We start from the raw sequence: 8,228 nt of genomic DNA, 5'->3' as shown, positions 1-8,228 counted from the left end.
CCCATTTTGAGTTGCTTTCCTTTAACAAAGCAGATCCAAGAACCTGTGGTAGCTGCAAACCCTGAGGACACTTGGGGTGCTTGCTGCTACAAGTTCCCAGGTCAAGGAGAAAATATTACAAGCTGCCAGGAAGAAACAAGCTGAGTATTGTGGAAACACAATCAGGATAAAACAAGACCAGCAGCTTCTGCACTAAGGGATCAAAGAGCTTGAAATGTGATGTTCTGGAGGTCAAAGGCATAGAATTAAAACCAAGAATCACCTACCCAGCTGTAATGTAATGCCAAAAGAAAGGCAACTTCCCAGGTTCAAAATACCAGCATAGGTGCTCTCCATTTTATTCAGTAACAAACCCAGAACAGAGAAGATCAAAACATGACATGATTCAAAATACAGCATTTACTAAGTGCGATTAAATAATCTCCAAGTACTACCCCACCCCAGGACCTTCCAATCATTCAATCAATTACAAAGTCCCTGTTCTAAATACTTCTCCACCCCTAGGCTATACCTTCATTTGGTCCACCACAAAACCCCTCTTCTCAAATGGAGATTAGTTTCCAAACATAAGTAAAGTACCTTCATTTGTCAATCACAGAGCACAATAAGGTCAGAAGTTCCCCACCCCTGGATCACAATTGAATCTACCCCAGAGTTACATCAAGTTTAAGCACAGCACTTAATACCCAAATGGAGGTCTTTTCTTCATCTTGACAGGAGGCAAGTTCTCAGCAATCTTAGTTCCTGGGGAGACAAGGCTTAGCAAGGCCACAAGATACATTGCCAATCCCTTCATTAATTCATCCTCTGTCTGTAGAACAGTCCTAGAACCCCTGAAAACATTAGCAAAGCCCTCTCCCAGGATTTCTGTAAACATACAACAAGAAAATCCTTCTTCAAGGCTTCTGAACCAACAGAAAGGCTCCCAGACCCCTGCAACAACAGCACTGTCCTTCACCAGTGGACAGTATTCATTCTGTCTGCAGGACAGTCTCCAGACCCCTGCAACAACAGCACTGTCCTTCACCAGTGGACAGTATTTACTCTCTGTCTGCAGGACAGTCTCAGGGCTTCTTAGCGAACAGCCAGGTTCCAGGACTTCTTCAACAAAAGGACTGTCTTTCACCAGTGGACAAATCTGGCAAAACAACATCAAAACAGACAGACAAAGTACCAGCAAAACAGCCATGTCTCCTCAGTCCTTGGCAGCTCAGGGGGCAGGTCTCAAAAGTCCAGGGCAATTCAAAGTGGCCACCAGCAATTCTCTCAGTCTCTCTCTCTGCCTCCACGAGGGTGCTGCTTCCAAAAAGTTCTTCTGTCTCTCTCTTGTCTCTCCAAATCTAAGTCACCAGCTCCTCCCAGTTCAGGCCTTTCTTTTCACATCAACAAGTCCATCCCACAGGTGGGATTAACAAGCTCTGGGTTTTAACACAATCAATTTGAAACCAAGCCAATACAGGGGAATCTTTAATTGCCATTACTATCACACCAGCAGAACTGAGTATAATACTTCAGGAAAAAATATAGTTATTCATTGAAATAGAGGACTTTCAAGTGATCTTGATGAAAAAAAAAACAGAGTTGAACAGTAAATTTTGTTTTCAAATACAAGAAGAAAGAGAAGTATGAGAAGGTAAACAGGAAAAAATAAATCATAAGGAATTTATTAAAGTTGAAATATTTACATTCCTACATGAAAAAAAATGATAATTGTAACTCATTAGACTTTTTTTCAGTCTGATGATACTTGAAGGGCATATAGGTGTATGTGTGTCTGTGTGTGCATTTATATTTGATTGCTTATATATGGGTAAATGTATACATAGACAGAGGACATGGGATAAGATGAATAGAAAAGGATGATATCTAAACAATAAAGTTAAGAGGTAAAGGAGAAATATAATGAAAGAAAGGGAAAAGGAGAGATAGATTAGGGTAAATTATCTTATATAAAAGAGGCAAGAGAAAACTGTTACAATGGAGGGGTAGAGCAGGAAGGTGAAAGGAAATGGGTCAACCTTATTCTCATTGAATTTGACTTAAGGAAGGAATAGCATGCACACTCATTTGGGTATCTTATCATACAGGAAAGTTGAGGGGGAGGAGATAAGAGGGAGGATGATAGAATGGAGGATAGTTTGGGGAACGGGGTAGTTAGAAGCATACACTTTAGAAAAGTGACAGGGTCAAAGTAGAAAATAGAATAAGTGGGGAATGGGATAGGAGGGAGGGAAATATAGTTAGTCTTTCAAAATATAAGTACTATGGAAGTGTTTTATGAACTACAAATGTATAACCTATTTTGAATTGCTTATCTCCCCAGTGGGGGTGTGTGTGGAGGGAAGAAGGGAAAGAACCTCAAAATCAAAGTTTTAAAATCAAATGTTAAAAAAAATTTATTACATACAACTGAGAAATAAAGTATACAGGCACTGGGGTATAGAAATCCATCTAGGCCTATTTGAAGTTAGAGGGGCTGTGGGAGAGGATATGGGATAGAGCAGTTTTGAGAAAGGGGTATTTATTAGGCTTGCTATATTGGAGAGGGGGTAGGGGAAAGATGAAGAGAAAATTTATAACTCAAAATTTTGTGGAAATGAATATAGAAAACTAAAAATTAATTTAAAAAAATTAAAATTCTTGGTGTGTATGTATATTACATGTAAAAATGTTTATATATAAACAGAGACATATCTACATGTGTATATGCTCATAGAGATATATACACTATCTGTATATACTTACATATGTGTATATAGATACACATATATATTTACATGCATGCATATATTTCTTGAAGATTTCTTTCTGTAGAGATGATAATTGAATATAAAATCTGATGACTTCTACTAGAGAAAGTATGTACATTCATAAATACATATATACACACATATGAAAGATTTCAGAATGACATCTTTACATTTCAGGGACAGGACATGGATGATGAAGTAATAAAGAAGAGTAAAAACCTAAATTTAGGTAAGTCAAATGAAAAAAAATGGAGAAGTGTTATGAAGATCAGAGAGGAAAGATTACTATTAGGAGGGAATGATCATCAATAGTACCAAATGTTGTAGAGCAGTAAAGAAGGATGAATTTGTTTTTTAAAAATGCAATTGACTTGCGATTAGGAGATCATTGCTTATGTTGGCGCAAATAGTTAATTCTGAGTGATTTTCAGAAATCTGATTATAACAAATGAGAAGTTTGTCAGACCAGAATATATGGAGGCAACAATGAAAAAAATTATTTTTGAGAAGGTGACTGGGAAAAGGATGTGATTTAGAAATACAGGACACTAACTTGTCACAACTAAAAAAAATAGGTAACTAACCAGTTTCCCCATCAATTTCTGTAGAAAAAAAAATCCTAACATGTAATATGCATTTGTTCTGTCTTGTGGTTTAAAATTACGTAATGAAGGAAATATGACACATTTAAAACTTCATGTAGTAAAGTAGAGGAAGGAAGCATTCACCTAGATTTTTGAGCCCTGGGCAAATGAATTTACATCATTTTCCAGAAGATATAATTTCATTTTCTAAATCCCACTTAAAATACTTTCCAAAGTCATTCAGAATGGCATGAAAGAAAAGGCAGTGGCTTGGAGTAGTGACATCAAGAAAGACAACTTAGCATAAAAAATAATGAATAAGGCTGTTTGGGTCAGTTAGTACTCAGTGCAAATAGAATGGAGTTTCTAAGAAGGTAATTAACACCTTTACTATAGCAATGAACATAACAAAATAGATATGAAAAGGGCTTGAGACAACTTATTTGAGAACAAGATAAATAAGAAAATATTTAAAATTTGACATTTAAGCAAATAATGAGCAATTAAACTTATATTCAAGGTTATTTTTTCCCTTACCAACTATTTTATACTTGAAAATATCATAGTGTTTGTATAACTATTAAAAGCAAGCAAAACAAATTAAACACAAACACAGAAAACTCTGTTTGACCATTCTATAGTAAGCAAAGACACCTTTATTAAGTGCTCACTATGTGCTAGGAATTTTATGAAGCACTAATAATACAAATACAAACAGAAAGAGTCCCATCAAAGGGGCAGAGTTAGAAGTGGAACCCGGAAAAAAAACAATGAGACCTGGTTGGCATGGGTGCTGAACTCCAAATGGAATTTCTAAGGGGAACTAATAACTCAGAGGAAGAGGGTCAAGTATCTCATATGGGGAATGGATGGTGGACTTAACTTATAGGAAGAGAAGATTCCTATATCACCATGGAAAATAACTGGATTGTCCACAGTGGAGCTCAGAATGAAATATTTCCATTATTTTATTTAAATAGATATCTCAGAATATATATCATTTAAAGCATAAATACATATTCTGATGCTATGTAATACTTCTTTCTCATAATCACCATAGAGAATCTACCTAAGATCTAGAATTTGGTCACAATTTTTTCTGCTGTTCAAAAATAAGAACCACTGTCCATTCAGTCTCAAAACCAGGTAGTCTCAGATGATACATTTTTAAGTCACAAATACTCTTTTAATTTTTTCAAGGAAAAATTGCAGGTATAGAAAACTTCAACATATATAAGTACTTTAATATAGAAAGAAAAAAGATTATATATGAAATTGGGAACTTTGGCTATATATCGGTTTTTTCTTTGTTTTGAATGGTTATAAAATTTAGCCTAATGGTGAGGAAGTTATCATTCTTTTCTATATGAACTTCTGATATCACACTTTTGCCTTTTTTTTTTGTACTTTTCCCTTTGTTGTAATAATTTATACATTTTTAGCTTTTCTTTACTTCCAACTCTTTTGCTACCCAATTCATAATCTCATAATAAAAAAATATCTATGGAAACATAATAGAAAAATTCTAATAGAAAACACAATACATATGTTTGTGTATACACATATATGCATATATACATATGTGTATGTGTATACACACACACACACACATATATATATATATATATATAAAGAGAGAAATAAAAGGACCATATATTAAAATGTGTATCTAGCTCTATATCATGAACAATTAGTTATTGTTTCTATGATTTGTTGTTTGATCCACTCATTCTTTAGTATTATATTATTTAGCTTCCAATTAAATTTTAGTTTGTCTTCTCCTGACCCTTTATTACATGTATTTTTATTGCATCATCATCTGAAAAGGGTACATTTAATATTTCTGCCTTTTTGAATTTGATCATGAGGATTTTCTTTTATTTTTAAAAAAATTTTTTTAAGCAATTGGGGTTAAATAACTTGCTCAAGGTTACATGGCCAGTTGTTTCTGGGTGTGGTGCTAAGAATCTGAGCATGAATTTGATCCCCAGGTCATCCCAACATGGGAGCTGGTGCTCTTATTCGCTGAACCACCTGGCTACACCTATCATGAGGATTTTCTACCCAAATACATGGTCAATTTTTTATGTAGGTACCATGTACTGCCAAGAAAAGAGTGAATTTCTTTCTATCCTTGTTCAGTTTTCTACAGAGGTTGAGGATATCTAACTTTCCTAAAATTCTATTCAACTCCTTATCTTCTTTCTTGTTTATTTTGTGATTGTATTTAATTACTTATGAGAGGGGGAGTTTGAGGTCCCTCAGTAGTATAGTTTTGGTTTCTATTTCTTCCTGTATGTTGTTCCTGATATGATATTTTCTGGGCTTTCAGATGTCAATAAGGGATAGTGAGAGTGACTTACTTCTTAGTCTGCCTTCTTGACTCCTAGATGTTGAATTGACCCCAGAAATCTTAAATATGCATTTCTGTTATTATTTGGAAGGGATTTTATGCCATTTTAATAATGCACATTTAAATTCATTTTAATTTTGTTATATTTTATCCTGATAGGTGAGTTTTTAACTTTTTTTACAAGACACTTCCTTGCTCATTCCTCATACCCTTGCACATTGACAATCTTTGTTCCCCCAGAATTCTGTATTCTATTCCTAGGTCTACTATCTAAGATAGATGAGTCTTGCAACATCTTGCTGGGGCCTGACCTATCTAATGCTTTTTTGTTATCTCCTAAACTCAGAATTATGACCCACCTACTACATCCAATATCTGTTTCTAATACTGGGTTATGCATTGTTTTCCTGGAAGGAAAGGTCTGTCTTACATGTTTTAATTTTTATCCCTAATTCTTAGCAAATAGTATTAGAATACTATGTGTCCCTATATCTATATAAACGTCTCTATAATGTATACCTTTCTTTGAAGTATTTGTCAATAACAGTAATGATTTTATATTCTAAATGTGTATATGAATCCCCTGATATCCTGATATAAAACCTTTAAAAGAGATATTTAATGAATATTTTTTTTAAATTCCCCATCTAGACTTTATCTATAAATTCAAATTTGTAGGTACACTAAGAAAGCTGCTTTTGTCCTCTTTTATTTGTTTAGCATTTGCCTTTTATCTTTAAGACCACCTTTATGCTTAGTTCTCTTTCTGGAATAGAGGAAAAAAATGGTCATCTAAATTTATCTTCACACAAGACTGATGCACAGATTTCCCAGCAATTCTAATTAAAAAAGAAATGCTTTCTGAAAAATATTTTATAGTCTTATATTTTATTCATTTTTGAAAACTTGACTACTGGACTTAAACATGGTTATTTTTTTGTTTGTCTACTATACTGCCTGCAAAGCCAAGCATGAACAGATTTCCAGAGGAATGTTATTATGAACAGCTTTTAAAGTTCTGATTACACAAAACATTGAATTTTCTATTTATTCATAACAAACTAAGACAAAACATTCACATAAATAAAAGTACAACAGTCACAATGTTATAACTTTAAAAAAAATTTTACTGCTTAAGTGGCCATATAGTTTTCACCAAAATGGTCACATAGTTAACATTCATTTAGTAAGACAATCATTTAGTAAGTCCTTAATTCAATCAACCTTAAAGAGGAAAGCCTCCTTAATTGACACAAACTACAAAGATTAAAGTTCTCTACCCCTAGGTCATATTGTATTAATCTCTTCAATTTAAAAAGGCCATTTTTCTTCTTAATTGGAGCAGTCCTTAATTCAATCATCTAAATTGCAAGGTTAGAATGCTCCACCCCTAGGCCACAGTAAGTTATGATTTTATCAATTTCAATTAAATACCCAAAGAGAGTTCTTTTCATTTTGACAATAGGCAAGCTCTCAGATTTCATGGTTCCTCTTCCATGGTCGCAGCACCTGCCCAAATCTATCCAACTGCCACATGGGTTCAAAGGCAGACAGCTCTCAGTTCTTGGTCTAGCTTCTTATGCAGTTGCTGTCCCAAATTGAAGCTCACAGTGTCTTGTCCACTTCAAGTCCTTCACAGTTTCTGGGAAGACAAAACTTAACAAAGCCACAATAAAACTAAATAACAAACAATGAAACAGTAGGAATAAAATACAAGTATCTATCATATAAACAACTATCAAAATTATTTGGTATCAGTTAAAAATAGAAAAGAGACATTGCTGGTGCCCTCATCAATTCACTTTCTGCCTGAGAAATCAACATAGACAAAACAACAAGGTCTGAGGTATAAACACAAATCATTAGTATAATCCCAGGACCTCTGAAAATGTCGATAAGACACTACTCCAGGTTTTCTGCAAACACATGACAAGAAAATCCTCTTTCAGGGCTTCTGAACCAGCAGCATAATTCCCAGGGCTTCTGTAACAACAGCACCATCCTGTATTAGCAGATGAATCTGACAAAGCAACATCAAAACAGACAAAGTACGGACACCAAAACCATGACTCTTCCCAGTTCTCCTCTCTTCTTATTTCTCAGTTCAGTCCTATAAAGCCAAGCACTAACAGCTTTGCAAAGGACTGTGGCGGACAGCTTCAAGGTTCTGATTACAGAGTATAGTGAACTCTCTATTTATTTAGTAACAAACTAAGACGAAACAGTCACAAAAATCAAAGCACAGCACTCACATTATGGCAAAGCAACTTATCACTAAAATGGCTACTTGGTTTTCAGCAAAGTTTTCACATAATGTTAAGAAAAGATAACATTCATTTAATAAGATAAAAATTTAGTAAGTCCTTAATTCAATTATCCTTAAGGAGGCAAGCCTCCTTAATTGACACAAAGTACAAGGTCATTGTTCTACACCTCTATGTCACATTGTCTTAATCTCTTCAATTACAAAGTCCTCTTTCTTCTTAATTGGAGAAGTCCTTAACTCAATCATCTAAATGTCAAGGGTAGAGTTCTCCACCC

General features: G+C 34.4%; 1 long non-coding RNA gene across 1 annotated transcript in view; it reads right to left on the bottom strand.

Moving 5' to 3' along the window:
* Positions 1-6,833: 6,833 nt before the first annotated feature.
* The window catches only part of LOC138145638 (uncharacterized), a 102,979-nt gene continuing 101,584 nt past the window's right edge, over positions 6,834-8,228 (bottom strand). The window contains exon 3 of the long non-coding RNA XR_011164275.1: positions 6,834-7,343. This is a non-coding gene — a long non-coding RNA (uncharacterized lncRNA). The remainder of the gene's footprint in view (positions 7,344-8,228) is intronic.

The sequence above is a fragment of the Petaurus breviceps genome, unplaced genomic scaffold (genome assembly GCF_028583685.1).
Source record: "Petaurus breviceps papuanus isolate PSGF00001 unplaced genomic scaffold, PetGlider_PUasm1.0 90743, whole genome shotgun sequence".
Classification (NCBI taxonomy): Eukaryota; Metazoa; Chordata; class Mammalia; order Diprotodontia; family Petauridae; genus Petaurus; species Petaurus breviceps.
This window is presented reverse-complemented; position numbering and strand designations above follow the sequence as displayed.